Below are 18,829 nucleotides of genomic sequence, written 5' to 3'. Positions count from 1 at the left end.
CTGGTCTTTAAGCCACAAAGACTGCATAGTTCTTATTGGATTTTGGGCTTATTTCCATCACCTGCGTGGTGTAGACAGGACTGCCCTCAGGCTGGAAGTTGTTGAAATGGGAAACTTCCTCAGTTCTGGTTCCTTCTTCTAAGAGTCGACCCCCTTCCGGAGTCTGTTCACTTTCGGTTGTCCCCCGGCACCTTCGGCTGGCTGTTCTATGACCTTTTTCGTCCAGTGTTTACGGTTCCCTTCAGAAGAGTCGGCCTGATGGGAAGCTACTTGGCTGCGACCAGAGTCAGAACTTTGAGGCTTGTTTTAAGTCTTTGTTAGTGACCATCCAGAGCAGCCTCCACTGGGGCTAAATTGTCCTCCTGCTGAGATTGTGGCCCTTCTGGAGTCCCCAGCAAATGCCTCGGGTGTTGCTTTGAAGCAAATCATGTCCCCTCAAGATTTGTAGGTTGAAACCCTAAACCCCAATGTGACTGGATGTGGGAATAGGGTCTTCAGGGGGTGACTAAGGTTAAATGAGGTCATAGGGTGGGACCCTGATCCCATAGGACTGTGGCCTTATGAGAAGAGGAAGAGAGAGCGTTTTCCCTCTCTCTCTCTTTCTCTGCCGGGGGATGGCACAGTGCGAAGGCAGCCCTCTGCAAGCCAGGGAGAGAGCCCTCCCCAGACCCCCACCGTGCTGGCACCCTGATCTCAGGCCTCCACCCTCCAGAACTGTAAGAAAATAAATGTCTGTTGTCAAAGCCACACGTCCACACCATTACGCTGTGCCTGGGGCAGGTGTTTAGAGGCTTTCTCTCTCCAGCTGGTGAGAACTAGAACATCTCCAGACATATTCCACGGGGTAGCCCCCCATCTCTGGCACTTTCCCCACCAATTCCAGCCACTCAGCCTCCCTGAACCCCAGTCTGTACCTTCTCAACTCAGCAAGACCTCTGTGCCCTGCTCGGGTCCTCCATCCTTGCTGCGTTCTGGAAAGTGCCTCCAAGTAGAAAATAGGGCACTCATGGGGCTCCCCTCCCTCAGGGTCACAGCACTACGCTGCCTGGTGTCCTACGTCTGAAAATAGCCATTCTACGCACTGTGTTCAGTTTGGTGGTTGTTTACGGCACGAGGCAAAGTCACTGCTAGTTCGTCTGTCACGGTTAATGCAACTGTTGTCTGTGCCTGAACTGAGCTTTTTACTAGAGTGTCATGCACTCCCATAAATGCACAGCCGAGAAGTGACAGTGCGTTTGCACAGAGGAGAGCCCATGTGCAGCCAGAACCCAGATCAAGAAAGACAACACCTCCACCGGACGCCCTTCGTGCCGACCTCCAAAATAACGGCTCCTTTGACTCCCGACACAAACCAGTTTCTCCTGGTTTGACGTGCACATGATGGGGTCACACAGGCCGTACTTCCTCGTGTGGCTCCCCTCTGCCACTGTGTCGGTGAGCCTCAGTCACGTGGCAGTGCATGGCAAGTCTGCTCGTGTGGACTGTCTCCGGCCTCCCTTGTGTATACCCCCTGCTGGGGGGCCACTCACCTGGCCATGAACTTTTTCGTTATTTCTGGTTTCTAGCTGTTGAAAACGGCTATAAACATTCTTCTACGTGTCTTTTGGTGAAAATATGTGTGCATTTCCCTTGGGTCCATACCTAAGGGTGGAAACGCAAGGTCACAGGATTTGTGTGTGTTCGACGTTCGCAGAGGCCGCCATACAGTCTCCAAGGCGAGTGGTGGGTTTGGCGCTCGCTCGGCCTCACCAGCGTTTAGCTGCTTCTCTCTTTTTCATTTTGGGGGTGACGTCACGTTGTGCTTCTGACTCACGTCTCCCTGCTAACTAACGAAATCGGGCATTGCATTTTTCATGCACTTCGGGGGCATTTCAAGATCCTATTTTGTGAAATGCCAGTTCAAATATTCTGCCTACTCTTTAGGCCCTTTGCCTCACCCCCTTTTTAAAAAACGGGCATGCCGGAGTTTTTAATCTGGATATAAGTCTTTGTCAGCCCCGTGTGTCTCGAACATCGCCTCTTGGCTGGTCTCTTCACCCCCTTGGTGGCGTCTCTGATGAAGGGGAGTTCTGAATTGTGCTGTGGTCCCTCCTTTGTGGACAGTGCCGTTTGTGGCCCGGTTAAAATTTCTGTGGAAGTCCTAAATCATCTCCACATCAAGATGATTCTGAATTATGATTCTTCCTGGCAATGTGCCTCCCTTCCTTTGTTTCAGCAGCAAGTTGACAGGCACGTCTTTTCTTTCTCCCTATAAATCATTGATAAGAGCATTCGACCACGCAGGACTGATGTCAGAGTCCTGTGGGACGTACTGGGGCCTCCCCGCAGGGTGACACCGGCCATTAGGTAGCTCCCTTTGTCTATAATTCCCTGTAACAGACAGAGTGCACCTAACAGCTCATCCGGGATGTTCTCTCGTTTCGTCCTCAAAGATAACATGGCAGACTTGGCAAATGCCTGCTGAAATCACAATAGTAACAGGCATCTCGTCCACCGGGCGCAGGACCCTGACAAGAGAAGAAAATGAGGTTAGTCGCACATGATTGCCTCTTGGAAAACCCGTGCAGTCGGGGGCAGGGCTGAGGGGGGATCGCCAGCGACGTGACCCTGGCTGGCTTTTCCTCTCTTCTCTGGGACTCAGCGTCCCAATTTTAAGAAATTGGCAGGGCCTTTTACATCACAGAGCAGACTCCCCTGACGGCAGAGGCCGGTTGCCTAGTAACTGCCTCTCATGACGTCATCACCAGCAGCAGAGTTGGGTACCCACCCAGGCGGCAAGAGTCCACTGCAGGGTCTGAGCATGCAGAAAGGAAGGAAGGGTCACTGTGGGTGGCCAGCACAGGCCAGGCAAGGCTCCTGGGGAAGGCGGGACACGATCTGGGCTCAGGGCTGAGCCAACAGCAGCAGAGCTTTGGGGCAAGGCCTGGGAGTGGGGGCATGGGCACCACACAGATGTGGGGCGAAGACGGGACAGAGTGACCTGAGGAGCAGGCAGAGACGGAGGTGTGTGGGGGTAATCGACACAGTAGAGGGGCCGGTGGGTGTGAGGAGGGACCCACAGCCCTAAGACGAGGCTGAGAGAGGGGAAGGAAGCCCCAGCTGGCAAAGGAAAGACACCCCAAGGAACCAAGAGGGTGACCACCGACCAGTCTGGTTCGCTGGCACAGTCCCCGAGGGCTCCTGCTGTCCCCACAAAGCTGTTGTTAGCACCTCACTCACTCCCAAGGGCCCCATTTTTATGGTGAATGAGGTGGTTTCTATACGGAGAGTGGCAGAGCATGTCCTGAGCCCCCTGCTTTGGCCTCCATGTCCCACCACTGCTGGGGTCCCCCAGCAGCCCCCTGAGCAGGGCCTGTCCCCGTCCTAACTGGAAGATGGGAAAGCTGAAAGTGAGAAAGTGATGTGAAGAGAAGTGTGTCCCCCTGCCCTCGGCGAGAACATGGGCTGCCCCAGGGACAGGCCAACCCGGGTCACCTGGCTCTGAACCTGCTAGAGACAAGTGAGGGGGAGGGCGAGGGCTGGGGGCTCCCCTGCAGCGTCACAAGGAGAGAAACAGGGCCACAGAGGGCAGAGGGTCATAGAGGGCAGAGGGCCAGGCGCACGGGGCAGGGACCTCTGTGCTGAGAGGAAGTGGGGGAAGCCACAGTGAGGAGGAAGGAGTCACTCTGCCTTCTACGGGCAAAGGGGCGCCTGATCTCCCGAGGTGGCGCAGGGGTGAGCTCCCTGCCCGTGGAACTCATATCCTGGGGGATCCTGAGGAGAAGCAAGCAGTCAAAGGAGTCACCACCCAAGTGTCAGCCAGGCGCGGGCGATGCAGGGGACCGCCAGCCCTTCCAAGGCAGGCACCCTGACCCCCTCACAGCCACGCTAACCCGAGACGCTGCCCTCCCCTCCCTCGGGCATGCTCTCGGCTGGGCCCTCACCTCCAAGCCCTCTTCCCTGTCGGCCACGGTCCCTCACATCTGGGGATGCAGCCCTGACGCCCACGTCCTCATCCCTGCCACCCGTGAGAGTGGGACTTCACGTGGCAAACGGACTTTGCAGGTGTAAAGACCTGAAGCTGGGGAGATGATCTTGGATATGGGGGCCCGAGGAGATCACGAGGGTCCTTATAGCAGGCAGGCAGGGGGTCAGAGCAGAGAAGGGGCGGTGACAGCTGACGTGGAGGGGACAGAAGACCCTGGGCCGCTGGCTTTGAGGATGGCGAATGGGCCACAAGCCAAGGGTTCCTGTGACCCCCAGAAGCTAGAAAAGGCAGGGAAATGACTCCCCGGGGGCCTCGGGAAGGAACCAGCCCTGTCCACACCCGGCCTTCACCCCGTGAGACCCGGGTCAGGTTCCTGACCTCCAGACCCAATGGTGATAATGGTAGCAGCTTCCAGCGGCTTCAAGGCAGGGAGTCTGCAGTGAGTTGTTGCAGGGGGAGCAGGAATCTCATATGGGACGCGGACCAGGACGCGGACCAACGGCTCTCACTGCAGGTGGCCCAGGCCCCAGCCAGCAGGGCCATGCCTCCTCAGCGCACCTGGTCCCTGGGGCCTCTCCAGGCTCCTGCGTGTCCCATCCAGGGGAGTCCCCCAGGGATGTAACTGTACCCCTGCCTGAGGGCAGAGAAGCCCCACTCACCCTGGAGAGCAGGGCTTCGATTCCAGATTCAGACTTTGAGGGTCCGATGGCACAGCCCCCTCCCTGCCATTGCCCCCGCCCTCCCCAGCCCTCCAGACCCTGCCCCCACACAGAGAACCGCACCCACCCCCCCCCCCCCCACCACAGGGCTCCCTCCTGCCCTCTCGGCAGCCCCATCCGTGCGTCTCAGAGAGGCATACCAGGTGTTAGGGCCACATGCATCTTCCCTACCAGGCCACTGCTCCCACGCGGCCTCACTGACGGCAGCAGAACAAGCATCCGCTTTGCAGATCCATGCTGTGAGATGCTCAGCGCTGTTCTAATTAAGCCTTGTGACGGATGAATCTCGATAAAGCAGCTGTTCTGGAGTGCTCAGGTGTATAAATAAAAACAGCACCGGGAGGGCACAGGCTGGCTGAGCTGCTGCACACGCAATGCAGAACAAACCCTGCGGCATAGGGGGCTGCCGGGGCTGGTGCACCTGTGGGATGGGGCTCTGGCTAGGGCAGGAGAGCAGGCCGGCTAGGAGAGGTGCGGCTCAGAGCCCCTCGGCCCAAGCGAGAGCCCCAGGGGGCAGTGGCCCCAAGGAGGATCTGAGGAGGACGGGAAATGGCCCACAGGTGGAGGAGTGAGGGTGTCCCAGCACGCCCAGGCCACCCCGTGCCCCCAGGAGAGACTGCCCTGAGCCAGCTGTGGCTCAGACTTGCTCAGGTCCAAGTCCAAGGGCCTCAGCTGGCCCCCACAGGCCTTGCCAGCCCCTTGGACTCCAGCCAGACTGGGCCGGTGGACCACGAGTACCAAGAGCATGGTAGGGACCTGGGCAGGGACAGACACCTGCTTTGTAAAAGTGGATGGGAGAGGCCAGTGTGGACAGGATGGTGTCAGCCCAGCCTCTGGTGTGTGCAGCCTGACAGAGCTTCGTGGAGCCCACGCCCCGCTCATGTCAAAGGGTCTTCGCTGTGGACTCGTCAGCACCAGGGAGCAAGCCCCCGCCCCAGGCTGCTCCTCCCTACGCCCTCAGAATCTTCCCAGACGTCTTCCTGGAGCAGGAGGGAAGCTTGGAGAAGCCCCTGGACCACCAGCCGGGGCGCTGGATGTGCAGGGGTCAGAGGGGTGCCCTGACAGAGGGGCCAGGGCCCAGGGGAGCGGGCCTGAGTCCTGCCTCTCCTGCGGGGCTCGGATGGAGAGGGGCCATGGGGAGAGGGAAGGACTCAACCCAGCGCGTCAGCCCAATATGGGTGGGCCCTGCAGGCCCCGGGGAAGCTCAGAGAGACGGCCCAGGGTGGGGTGGGCAGAGCGGGGCCCAGCCAGCAGAGTCTCTGGGATAAGATGGCATTGACAGGTTGGAGTCGGGGCTGAAGGGCTCGAGAGGAATAGAAGCAGCAAGAAAGGCCTCCTCCTTCCCCCATGGGACCCAGAGGGGCCGGGTGTCCCTATTCGGTGCAGGTGGCACCAGGGACGCCCCTCCCCCATCCTGAGACCTGCGATCTCCCAGCACAGGGGACTCCGCCAGGGCTCTCCCCCCCTGCTCCCCAGGTTAACTCTGCCTCCTCCAGGAATCCTGCCGTGACCCCCTCCCCCAATCCCACACCGTGTCTGGACCAAGCACCCTCCTCTGGCCACGCCCCGTGGCCCATCTCTCTCCATGATCATGGGAACCCCAAGGTCTTTTCCAGGCAGCAGGGGTGGGAGTGGGGATCAGTACATGAACGAATGAAGGAGGACATCGTCTTCAGGCCAAGGGGTGCCCGGCCACACTGACCCTGGGGGAGGCCACATGGGTGGCCCTGGGGGAAGGACTCCCTGGGGAGCCTGGCGATGCCCCTGGGAAGCCCCCAGGAAGGGGAGCAGAGGGAAGCCTCTCACGTGGGTTAGATGGGGCAGGGAGCCCTGCTGAGGCAGGAACAGACCAGAGGAGCAGGAGCCGCGAGGTGGAGGGCAAGGAGCGAGTGGCCACCGACCTGGGGCGGAGAGCATGCCGGACTGTTGTCAGACGGGCAGCAGAGTCCTTCCCAGGCGGGGCTGTGAGGGAGGACATCCTGGTAGGTGACCCTCCAGAGACAGGCATAGCGGGCACCCACGGGAAGCAGCTGGCTAGCGGGGGACCCAGGAGGCCGTGCCCTGAGCCCACCCTGCCCCCCACTGCCTGTGTGATCCAGGCAGCGCCCTCCTCTCTGAGCTGGGCTGACTGCCCCGTCACCATCCCCTCCAATCCTCGCCAACAGAGCCCGCTTTTCCCAGGGGAGCCTGTGCCCAGCCCAGGACACGACTTGGGATCCGTCTAAGCCAATCAGAGAAATCTCTTCCCCATGCTATTGACTGGCCCAGAGTAGCAATGTGACCTTGGTCAGACCCAGCCTGGAGAGTACGATGAGTGGCTTCTGGGAAAAATTTCCTCCTTGATGAAAGAAAGAACCATATATGTAGAAACCATCTCCCCAACCCTGCCCATCCCTTCCTGCTTTGGAAGCTCTTGTGTGAGGATGTGATGCCTGGAGCTGTGGCAACCAGTTTGTGACCACAAGGTGACAAGCCAAGGACAAATAGCCAACAATCAAGGATGGTTGAGGTAAAGGAGAGAAAGAGCCTAGAGCCTGATGACATCATTGCCTCCTTCTCGAGGCTGGTGCCGCCCATCTCCACCTCTCTTATCTCAAGAGTTAGCTTTCTATGGCTGCTGTAAAAAAATTACCACAATGTTCACGGCTTAAAACAACAGTTGGGGCCGGGCCGGTGGCACAGCGGTTAAGTTCGCACGTTCCATTTCTTGGCAGACCAAGGTTCGCCGGTTCAGATCCCAGGTGCAGACATGGCAGCGCTTGGCATGCCATGCTGTGGTGGGTGTCCCATGTATAAAGTAGAGGAAGATGGGCATGGATGTTAGCTCAGGGCCAACCTTCCTCAGCAAAAAGAGGAAAATTGGCAGTAGTTAGCTCGGGGCTAATCTTCCTCAAAAAAACCAACCAACAAACAAATTTATCCTCTTACATTTCTGGAGGTCAGAAGTGTGCAACGGGTTTCACTGGGCTGAAGTCCAGGTGTTGGCAGGGCTGCCCTCCCTCCAGAGACTCTACGAGGAAAGCCCCTGCCTCTCTCAGCTGCTGGCGGCTGCCAGCGTTCCTTGGCTTGCGGCCTCCTCACTCCCTGTCTCCGTGGTCACACGCCTTCTCTCTTCTGTGCTCTAGTCAAATCTCCCTCTGCCTCCCTCTTTAAGGCCCACCTGGACCATGCAGGCTAATCTCCCCATTTCAAGATCCTAATTTAATGACGTCTGCAGAGTCCCTTCTTCCATGTTAAGACTGCACTCACAGGCCCCAGGGATGAGGGCCTGGACATCTTGGGAAGCGTCCTCAGCCTCCACAGTGAAGATATTAACCGCCTGCTGAGTTCCCTGGTCTTCTGTTCCCTGCACTGGACCATCGAGCCCTTCTTCTGCAGTCAAGAGAGATGGCACCCGTCGCTGGGTGGGTGATGAGCGGCTAAAAGGAAACAGGAGAAGTGTTCTGGCAAACACGACGTCCTGTGAGGTGAGGGCGTGCACCAGAGGGTTGCTAAGACCCCTTCTCGGATTCTCGGGGACCAACCCACTGCAAGGTGGGACAGCTGGCAGGGCGTGGGGGTGGCACCAGCATGTGACCCGGCCTGGGGCCGTGACTCCTGGACTTGGCCTCTGCGCCCCTCGCCTCCCACCCTCCAGAGCCACCACCTCGGTCCAGGGTGCAGAAGGCCCCCCGGCACAGCCGATGCTCAATGAGGGCCCCCACCCCTTAACGGTGGTCTTCATCCCCAGCGTCTCCCCGGGGTCCTGCCACGAACTCTGCGCCCTCCCCCTGTGACTTGGTCACCAGCCTCCCCAAGGCCACCAAGAGCAGTGCCACAGGCCGTCACCAATTACCTCCTGCCCGTTAACTGCGGAAATCATGATTCACAAAACTGGGCGGAAGTTATGTTAAGTAGTTTGGTGGTTAAACCTGACGCTGTTGGTGTTTCTTCTCAAAAACAATTCAGTACCTCTTTCACCGAGGAGCTCACGTCTCGCAGTCATAATATGTTTAGTATTTTTATTGCAAGCAGTTTAACCAGGGGTCTTGCCTAAATTCCTTGCAACACGCAAACTTTGAGAGACTCAAGTGGACACGTGGTCGTGGGTCTGTAAAGGACTGATTGGCGTCCGTGAGGGGACATCCCTCGGCCTGCCAGCCCGTCCCTCACACACCCGACAGCAGGTCATTACTGAAATGGGAGGCCATCCTCCCCTCAGCCTGTACCCTGCAAAAAGCTCAGATGTCGAGGATGCTATTTATAACTGCAGACGCTGCTGACGGATCGCTGGCCCTTACTGGGCCTTGGGGGGAGGGGGTTAGGAGGGTGGGGGGCGCGGAGGGCCAGAGGGGCCCCCAACGGCATGCACCCAGCCCAGCTTCCCCTCTGAAGGTGACTGTCCCTGAATTATCCGTCCTCAGTTGTTACCGGACCAAACGTGGATCCCTTCGTGGGAATTAAATCAAACTTCACCAGAAGTGGTTCTCACAAAGCAGAAATTTTATTTGCGGCTTGCAGCAAAGAAAACGGAGACCATAGGGAATAATTTCACAAAGCTATGGCCTGCTGAGCACAGGGGTGGGGTGGGGTGGGTGTCTTTATTTGGAGTAGGGGATGAGTATTCAAAGGGGAAATTTCATCATCTCATGTCAAGGTGGGCACAAGCTTACACGTGCATGGTTTGAAATCATGAGTTTACATGCATCGCGTGATCTAAAAATGGCTGCTTTACCCCCCACCCCCACCCCCACCCCAGAGGAGGGGAATTTATGATGTTAATGAGGGCAGGTCACTTTAGGACAACGCTCTGTCCGTCCGCGCAGGCGTCAGTCCTGCGGCTGTGGTCTGGGCCGGCCTGCTCCGGTTCAGCGCAGCTGGGTCCAGGGCGGTTGTCGGTTGTCACATACAGCTTCTTCCCGGAACGGAGCTGAAAACCGCAGAAGCTCAAGGCCCCGAGGTGCTGGATAAGGAACAGCTGCAGCTTTCAAGACGATGGGAGAATCAGGTCAAACACAAAGGTCAGAGTTTAGGCAGGACAAGAGAGCGGGTCAGTGTCCATGTCTGGTGACACCGTCAGTGGACAACGCACAGAGAAGGTGCTGCCGGAACAAATGACGCAGACTGGGGGCTGGAAGCAGAAGCTCACTCGCTCGCAGTCCTGGTGGAGGGAGTCCCAGCGCCAGGTGTGGGCGGGGCCCTCGCCCTGCAGCCTCAGGGGAGGCTCCTTCCTGCCTCTTCCGGACTCCGGAGGCCGGACGTTCCTGGCTACGTGGCTCCAGTCTCTGCCTGTGTCTTTACACGGCCATCCTCTTTGTGCCTCTCATGGGGACACTTGTCCTTGGCTTTCGTGCCTGCATGGTCTCATCTCAGATCCTTCCCTTACTCACATCTGCAAAGAGCCTTTTTCCAAAGGCCCCGTTCACAGGTCTGAGGGTTGAGGTACATGGTCATAGACATTTGGGGGTGTCAATCAACCGCCCGAGGAGAGGTACATAAACGTCTGAAGAATGAATGCAGACTGACCAGCTGGAGAGGGGGGAAAAGAATCTAGTCCCATCACCCACAGCAGATGGGGAAACTGAGGCTTCTTGAAGGGAAGTGACTTCCTCAAGGTCTGCAAATTGAGGCGTGGGCCGGATCAGGACAGGGCGCCCTGCCCCATCCCCAGGGCAGGGCTCTGTCCACTGGCACAGCAGAGGGGTCCAGCCCTGGCTCTGTTCTTGGACTCTGAAGAGGGCCCACAGGGAGAGTGGGGACATGTGGGGGGAGGTGGAGGAAAGGAGGGGGCTCTGTTCGTGAGTGACAGTGAGTCACCCTGGGGAAGCCCCCGCAACCCCCTCCTCATCCCGGCCTCCTCTGTGTCCTCATGGTGAGGCTGGTGCAGGCTGGACAAAACCCCGTCAGGCCGTGAGGGCCTTTCCACCTGTGCCTGGAGGAGGCTGTGCCAGGCAGGCCTGGTCTCCCAGTGGGGCACAGAAAGAACCATGCGGTGTCCCCCCGCACAGCGAGCCCCCTGCTTGCCAGGGCTGCTGCCCGAGCCCCGCCCCCTCTGCAGCAGCACTGCCCTTGCTGTGCTGTCTCCGCCGCTGTCTGTGTACCGCCCCGGTCAAGCCCTCAGATGCTGGCGGTCCCGCCGACTCCTCCCCTGCAGCCTGTGAGACCCTGAGCGGGAGGCATCAGCCCAGATTCTCGATGCACAGAACCTGCGGGATGGTCGATGTGCCTTGTTTTCAGCTGCTAAACTTGGGGCCTTTTGTTCTGCTGTGGTTGCTGGTAGTTCAAGGCTGAACCTACCTCAAGCAGGTGCGGCCCTGAGGGGCAGCAGGGCATGCTCGAGGTCACTGGGGACCCATGAGGGCAGGGGGCCTCACCCTCTGGGTGCCAGCCCTGTAGAGGGCCACAGGCTGGGCCGTGTGGCTGCAGGTGGGACCGCAGCATCTCCACCCTGCAGAGCAAGGAGGCGGTCGGGGTTGGTGCTGTGCTGCTGTGCCCGGGCACGTCTCCGTGGACATGGATATGCAGGCCTCCCACAGGGGCCGCCCAGAGCAGGGGCTGCCTGCCCCTACGTGCAGCCCACCGTGGCCGTCACCAGGGGCCCTCACTGCGAGGCCATCGTGGGCTGTCGCCCCTTTGGCTGATGGTCCTGCATTCCAGGGTCACGGAGCCCCGCTCTGTGACCCCGCTGCTCACTCTGCCCAGGCCATGCAGCCCAGCACTGCTTCTCCACACACCAGAATCCCCCTCGCTGCATGTCGATTTGTCCCTGAGAAATTGCCACTCATAATGGTCCCGGGTCAGAGTCGGGCGCTGGTACATTTCAGATGATGAGCTCATCTTGCAAATCAGACATGAGGGGCTTTGAGGGAGGGGAAGAACGATACCTCCCCCCTCGTGCCTCTCAGCTACGAAAGCCCGGCCCCCAGGCAAGTGCCCTGAGCGAAGGGGAGGGAGCTCTGTGGAGTTGGTCCCCATTAGCACCGGCCGTCGCCACGGAAACCAAGAACACTGCCTTTGTCCACGGTGGATCTGATGACAGGCAGGCAGGCGGCGGCATGGGTCTGGTGAACCAGGAGGCCCAGAGACAGCCACACGGCAGGATGCCCCCGCCACCGAGTCACCCAGAACAGGGTCATGGGCTGGCCTCATGGGGGACTCCTTCCGGGAGAGCAGAGCTCTGCTTGTTAGGAAAGAGATATTGGGCCAGAGGAGGCGGCCTGCAGACTGTGCCGGAACGCTCCCCTTCTGTGAGGCAGGCGGGGTTGGTGGAGGCCGCGTCTGAAGGCTGATTAGCTGTGTAATTGCATCTTTATCACACTGAGAGCTGTGTTTGTCATGTTCGCCAGCCCAGCTTAAGCAAATCCCTCCTCAGCCGCCGGAGGTGAGGCACTCTGCTGGCAAAGCTGCGGCCCAGCGTCCGCTCCCCTCTGACTCTCAGGCAGTGATGGGGAGGCGCCAGGTGCACAGGCTGGAGAGACTGAGGCAGAGGCCATAGCAAAGGGGTGGGTGTGGCTCCCAGGTATAAAGCCACGGGGGCTGGAGGGGCCTGGACAGATCACACAGCCGACCCTCCATCCCAGACCAGAAGACCAGGGCCCAGCGAGCGGGCGGAGTGCCCAGGTCCCTGAACTTCAGGGCAGGGGGAAGAGAGCCCAGCTCCCCAGTTACCCCGCCGAATGAGCTCCAGCGTACACTGCTGCCCCTCAGGGTGGGGCCTCCTGAGGTAGGTGCAGCCTGCAGGCTTGTACTGGTCATCTACGGCTGTCACAAACAACCCCACGCTCAACAGCTGGAGATGACCCTCACTCCCTACCTCACAGCGTCTGTGCATCAGGAATCCAGGTGTACGTAGCCAGTGCCTCCAGCTTAGGGTCTCCCGGGCTGCAGTCAGGGTGTCAACTGGGACTGCCGTCATCTGACGGCTCGACAGGGGAAGGACCCACCTCCAGGCTCCCTCATATAGCCATTGGTGGCCGCAGGTCCTCCATGGCTGTTGGCCGGAGTCATCAGTTCCTTGTCACATGGGCTCCTCCACTGGGCACCTGGAGACATGGCTGCTGACTCCCCTCGGTGGGAGAGGAGAGAGAGAGAGAATGCCTGTAACCGAATCTCAGAAGTGACCTCCATCGCTTCTGCCACATCCTGTTCACGAGGAGCAGATCTCCAGGGACTGCCACACCTGGGGAGAAGGGATCACACCAGGTGCCAGCTCCCGGAGGTGGGGTGCTGGGGACCCACCCAGGGGCCACCTATCACAGCACCTCCTTCCCAGGAAAGCCTCCTGCCCCTGAACACCCCGCTGGACAGGGGCCCTGCAGATTCCAGGCGGCAGGGACCAACTGCTCTGTGGATGGAGGCCCATGGGGCACACCCAGGGCCTGCCCGGCCGCTCAGGCTTCACTGTCCACCGCGCCCACAGCAGGCATGCATTTCCACAGAAGGTGTCCTGAGGATGCTGAGTGCTTCCTCCCAGCCACCCCCTGAGATGTGGAAACTGAGGCACAGAGAGGTTTAGCGGCCAGTGACGAGGCAGAGCAGGAATTTGAACCCACCAACTGGACCCAGAGTCCCACCCAGCCCCTGGCACAACCCTGACAACAAGATGAACAAGTCAGAAACCAGCTCCCTTAAATCCAAACTCTCCCGGGGGTCACACAGTGAGGAACAGGGTGACAAGACCAGGTGCCACCGCTGCCTCTGGCGTGCAGAGGGATGGGGGAGGGTAGGGATGGACGTGGTGAGGACGGGGCTCCTGCCTGTGTGCAGCGGGTCGGCTGCAAGCTGGACGGGGCTGCAGCTCCTCTTCCTGCCATAAACAGTTCCAGAGGCCGAGGGCACCCTGAGCAGGCAGGGGGCTGGGAGGCTGTGGAGTGAGCCCCATCCTGTGTGTCTGTCCTGCCCCCTCCTGTCCCTCGGCGTCTGAAGGCCAACAAGGGGTGCACGGATCCAGCTCTCAGACGCCCCAACCAGGCCATGGGCTTCCCCAGAGGAAGGGGATTCTGCAAGTCCCCTGGGTCCTGGACACGGTCCACGGGGGCTTGGAGCTCACCACAGAGCCACAGAACCCCAGGCCCCGGGCACATGCCCCTGTCTGGCGTGTGGCCCCTGCAGAGGTGACATAGGCAGTGGGGGGAGGGCATTGCGGGGTGCCCGTCCCGGGGGTGATGAGGGAGATGGGGTGCTGCCTGGCAGGTCCAAGCTGCACTGTTCGTCCAAGAGGATGGGCAGAGGGGCTGGGCTGTGACCTCGGTCCTGCCCCTCTGGTCACTCTGTCTGAACCCCGAGATGCCAGGGCTTCCGACTTGGACACGTCGCCTCCTCCAGCAGGGTCTGTGTTTCCCAGGAGCTCACCCACCACGGCCGGGGGCACGTTAGCCCTTCCCCAAAGAGTGGGAGCTTCAGCTTGGGGCTGAGCTCTCCTGGCAACCCCATGCCTCAGGCCTATCCGACCCCTGTGTGGTGCTGACGTGACCCCAGTCTGGCCTGTGGGCCCAGAAACGCCGACCGTGTGGACCCAGGATTGTTCCCCAAACCCCCAGGACCAGGTCCAGCCCCTTCCAGCAGGAGCAGCCCCAGGGCCCCGTCCTCGCCTGCCTGCTCCTGGCAGCAAGCTGATGTGGGGTGGGGATGGGACAGCATCCTGGGGCTGGCAGTGGTACAGGCTACCCAGAGGCCTGGCCCCAGCTGCACTCCAGCCCTGAATCCGGCCCTCCGTCCATCCCAGGGACTCGGCGGCTGTGCTGCTCTTTCAGAGGATCTGCTTTCCAAAGGACGGTGTGGACTCACATCTCACACACACACACAAATAGGTGCACACACATGCCACACACATACACACACACACACACTCTGCAGGTGGGAGAAGAAGGAGGAGGCGGAAGCTGGCCCCTGTGCTCTGCTGTCTGTCCCTCAGCCCACTGACCAGGCAGCCCAAGCGCCCGAGGCCACATGGGACAGGTTGTTTCCACATCGTCCTTCCCGTCCTGTGGAGAGCTTCAGAGAGCGATGGTTTCCAGGGAGCCTGAAAGTGTGCTGCGTTTAGGAAAAGGGTGAACCTTCAAGGAGAGGGTGGGGTCCTGGTCACCAGGAGGGGAACATGGATGGGAAACCAGCAGCCTCTCCAGACCCCCGAGGGACAAGGGGCTGCAGCAGTGGGCAGTGCCGGGCAGGCAGCCTCCAGAGCCCCGGCGGGGGTTGGGAAGAGCCCAAAACTTTTGGGAGAAAAGGAGTCACCCTTATCTGCCGTCACCCCAGGTCCCCACCGTGGGCCCCAACACCATCATCTGGCAGAGAGAGCCTTCCAACTCCCCCCACACCCGAGCCTCCCGTCCTCCCGCATCCCACGTGGAGAGCCCAGACAAGTGCCTGGACAAGGCACTCGGGCTGCGAGCCTCGCCTGCCCTGACGCCCAGGGACTGTGGGGCTGAGGAAGGGAAGAGGCCCACAGTAAGTCTCAGCAGGTGCCAGAGCAGGGCACAGGGGAGCACAGGCCCGCAGCGCTGCTGGAGGGTGATGGCCCAGCCATAGCTGGGACAAGGGGGCCGACTGGTGTCACGGTGCAAGGAGGCCCACCGAGGAACACGGACTGTTCCAGAAGGAAGCAGCCAACTGAGCAAGGCAGCTCATAGGTGGCACTGCTGCCCTGGCTCCACATGTCCCCAGGTTGGAGGCTGCAGCTGAGGATGGACACGCTGGGATGCAGTCGCCAGACCCCCGCCTCGTGCCCGCCCAGTGATGGTGACGCCTGCCCGTGTCTCCCTCACATCTGGGGAAATAAACGAGGCATCCTGAGGGGCCCATCCATCCTGGCGCAGTCAGCTTCTCCCCCGGCCAGGCCATCCGCACTGCCTGTGGATAAATGTGGCTGGAGGCCTTTGTGCTGGGCTTCAATGGGACATTTGTCAGGGAGATTTATGGACACCCACTGGCCAGGCACTAATGCGCCTCTCACACATGTTTATCTCCGAGGGCGCCGCTCACCTCCAGTCTTTCTCTGGAAAGCACGTCCCGGCGTGGGGCCCAGGAGTCCCACAGAGTCTGCTTGGAGGCCCCGGTGTGGGCAAGGGCTGCTGTTCCCACCCCGCCTCCCAGGCCCCAGCCGAGCTGAGCCCACGAGGGAGGAAACTGAGATCTCCGAGGGAACCTGTTCTTGCCAGAAGGGGCTGGGGAGTCATGGCCTCTGAGAGAAGGTGTGGTCGGGGGGCTGAGGACCAAGCCTGGAGGATTCTGCCCCCCTCAGGGCCCAGGCACCCCATGTGCTGCCCCTTTGACGAGTTCTTGTCCTGCTCTCTCACAGGGTTCCCTCCAGATTCTATGCCCTGGGGCAGCAGCAGGGGTCAAGAACACAAGTGGCCTGGGGGTTCATTAGCTCCCCGGTGGGAGAAGCTGAGCATTTAGCTGGGGGGCATCCCACCCCCTGAGGCAGGCCTCCCACCCCACCCCATCACTACGGCCACCACGACTCCACTGGGGAGCTGACTGCAGAGCCAGCCTGCCCCTTGGCTCCCAGGGCGCTGACCTGGTTGGACTGGTTTTGTTCCAGGACCCTCCTTCCCAGCGCTGACCACCTGGCTTGTGCACCTTATCTTGACCAACTTGGTTTGGGGCAGGGGGAGCCCTGGATCCCCACGGGATGGCAGATGGGAGATGCCCACCCCACTGCCCATCGCACACCAGTTTCCAGCCAGCCCCTCCCTCTCCTGGCCCTGCCACTGAAGGAGTGAGGTCCCACACCAGGGCCTGAAGGGGCAGGGATAGGGCAGAAGATGCGGGAGAGGAGAGAGGGGCTCAGGGTGGACTTCCTGCCCCGGGATGTCTGGCCTGTCCCCAGGCCGAGCATGGTTGTGCCAGAGAGGGCATCCATGAGTCCTTGCGACACCGTGTGTGAACAAGGGAGGGAGGAGGGGTAGTGAGAACAAATGAAGAAAAGGGAGACACTTCCAGTGCTCGCTCGTTCCCCGGTAACCTCAGGGCTCTATGGTCCCTGATCCTTGGGGTTTTCTCTCCTCTGCTTCCTCCCATCTTAGGCTCTGTTCCTGTTGGTGGTTGCTGGCCTCTCTCAGGGGCATCAGAGGGTGATGCACGTTCTCCAGCTCTGTGAACATTTCCCGGTCTGGCTCCCTAGTTACCCTTCCCAGCCCCAGATCCCTCTGCCCTCACGAAGGTGATGTCCACAAAGAACGTGGCCTTGGGGCCTGTGAGGCACGGCCCCCGGTCCCTGCTGGCCTCTGTTTTCTCATCTGTTAGGCGTCACTCCAGCGCATCTTTCTGTTTCTGGTTTCTTTCGCTGAACACGCTGTTTGGCAGCTTCACCCGTGCGGGGCGTTGCTGCGGTTTCTCACTTTGTTGCACAGACCTTCCCACCCCGTGACTACGCCACGCGGTTCATCCACTTCACCTGCAAGGGATGGTTGGGATTTCCCAGTTTGGGAAACAATACCCCATTCTTACACACTTCTTGTGGTGCACAGCTGTGGGCCTTTCCTTGAGACGTGTTCCTAGCAGGGGAATTTGAGTCCGAGGTGTGCATGTCTCCAACGTTCCCAGATATTGCCAAATAGTCCCCTGGATTGAATAAATAGTTCTCTAAATTGAGTAAATAGTTCTTTAAATGGGGTGTGGCAAATTACACACCGAGCTGCCGTGTATGAGCGTTCCCACTGCCCCGAATTCTCACCCACACTTGTGTTGTGAACCTTTGCATCTTTTCTCCATTCTGGTGCACACGTAGTGACATGTCTTTGGGCCCTTAATTTGCATTTCCACCACAAGCAGTTCTGCTGAACGTTTTTTCATCCGTGCGTTGGGCATGTGGACGTCCTCCTTGGTGAAGTGTTTGTCTGAGTCTCCTGTCCTTCTATCGTCCGTCTTTTTCCTTGTTGATCTGTTATTTATTCGGGATAAAAGCCCTTTGTTTATTACGGTTTTCACATCTCCTTCCGCCTTCTGTGGCTTGTCTTTCTCCTCCATGAGTGATGTCTTCTGACGAACAGAAGTTCTTAATTTTAATGCAATCCAATATGTCACTGTTTTCCTTTAGGGTGAGTGATAGGAAAATGTTTCCTCTCCCAACATCGCTTCTAAACACGTTATTATTCTGACCTCCGCATGTGGATTTACAGTCTGCCTAGAACTGATCTGAGTGTACGGTGTGGGGCAGAGTTCAAGTTTGTGCGTTCTCCCCTGGGCACCTGACTGTCCCAGCGCAATGTGTTACGATCATTAGCTCTCCAGGGCTCCTTGTGCTGCATTTTTCATAAGTGAAGTAACTATGGATGCGCAGGTCTGCCTCAGGGCTCTCCGTGTAAATCCACTCATCTGTGTGTCTATTGTTATGCCAATACCATACTGTCTCAGCTATAACGCCACAAAAAATTTTATAATCAGTCTGTGGGTCCCTCTTCCTCCCCCCGCCTTTTCTGTCGTCATCATTCTTGGTCCTTTACACTTTAAAATAAACTATAGAATCCCCTCGTTCTGTCACACACACACAAGCAGAGAGAGAGAGAAAGATCTCTTGGAATTTTGAATGGCATTGCATCAAAATATTAGATTTATTTGGGGAAAATTTAAGTCTTAAAAATATCAAATCATACAATCCATGACCATGGTTTTCATGATCTTTTAAATTTAGAAAAAATTCTCTCAATAGTGTTTTATAGACTTTTGAAGAGAGGTTTTACCCCCATTTTGTCAGGTTCATTTCTAGGTACTTCACATTTGCTGGTGCTTTACAAACACTCCTTTTGTTTTACCTTTATTTTCAGATTGTTGGCTGCAGGATTGTAGAAACATAACTGAATTTTGTCTGCTACTTTTTATACAACAACCTTGCTAAACTCTCCTGTTGATTCTAACGACAGCTATCGGTTGCCGTGTTCACTGCGTCCTCAGCCGTGCTGTCTGCAGAGGAGGAAGGCGTCGCTTCTTCCTTCTCAGACCCTTCTTCCTTTTCTGTTTAGCTCTTGCTGGCTCAGCCAGGGCCGCACTCCTGGACCATCCGCTTTTCTCGTTTCTCGTCACCAAGAGGGGGAAGCATCACTTTGTCACCACTAAGCTTTACGCTTTTGCAGGTTTGATAAAAATATTCTTCATCATATTAAAGAGTTCTCTTCTGTTCCAAGTTTGCTAATGGATATTTTTATTATAAATTAATGTCGAACTT

This window comes from Equus asinus, chromosome 7 (assembly GCF_041296235.1).
Source record: "Equus asinus isolate D_3611 breed Donkey chromosome 7, EquAss-T2T_v2, whole genome shotgun sequence".
Taxonomy (NCBI): Eukaryota; Metazoa; Chordata; class Mammalia; order Perissodactyla; family Equidae; genus Equus; species Equus asinus.
This window is presented reverse-complemented; position numbering follows the sequence as displayed.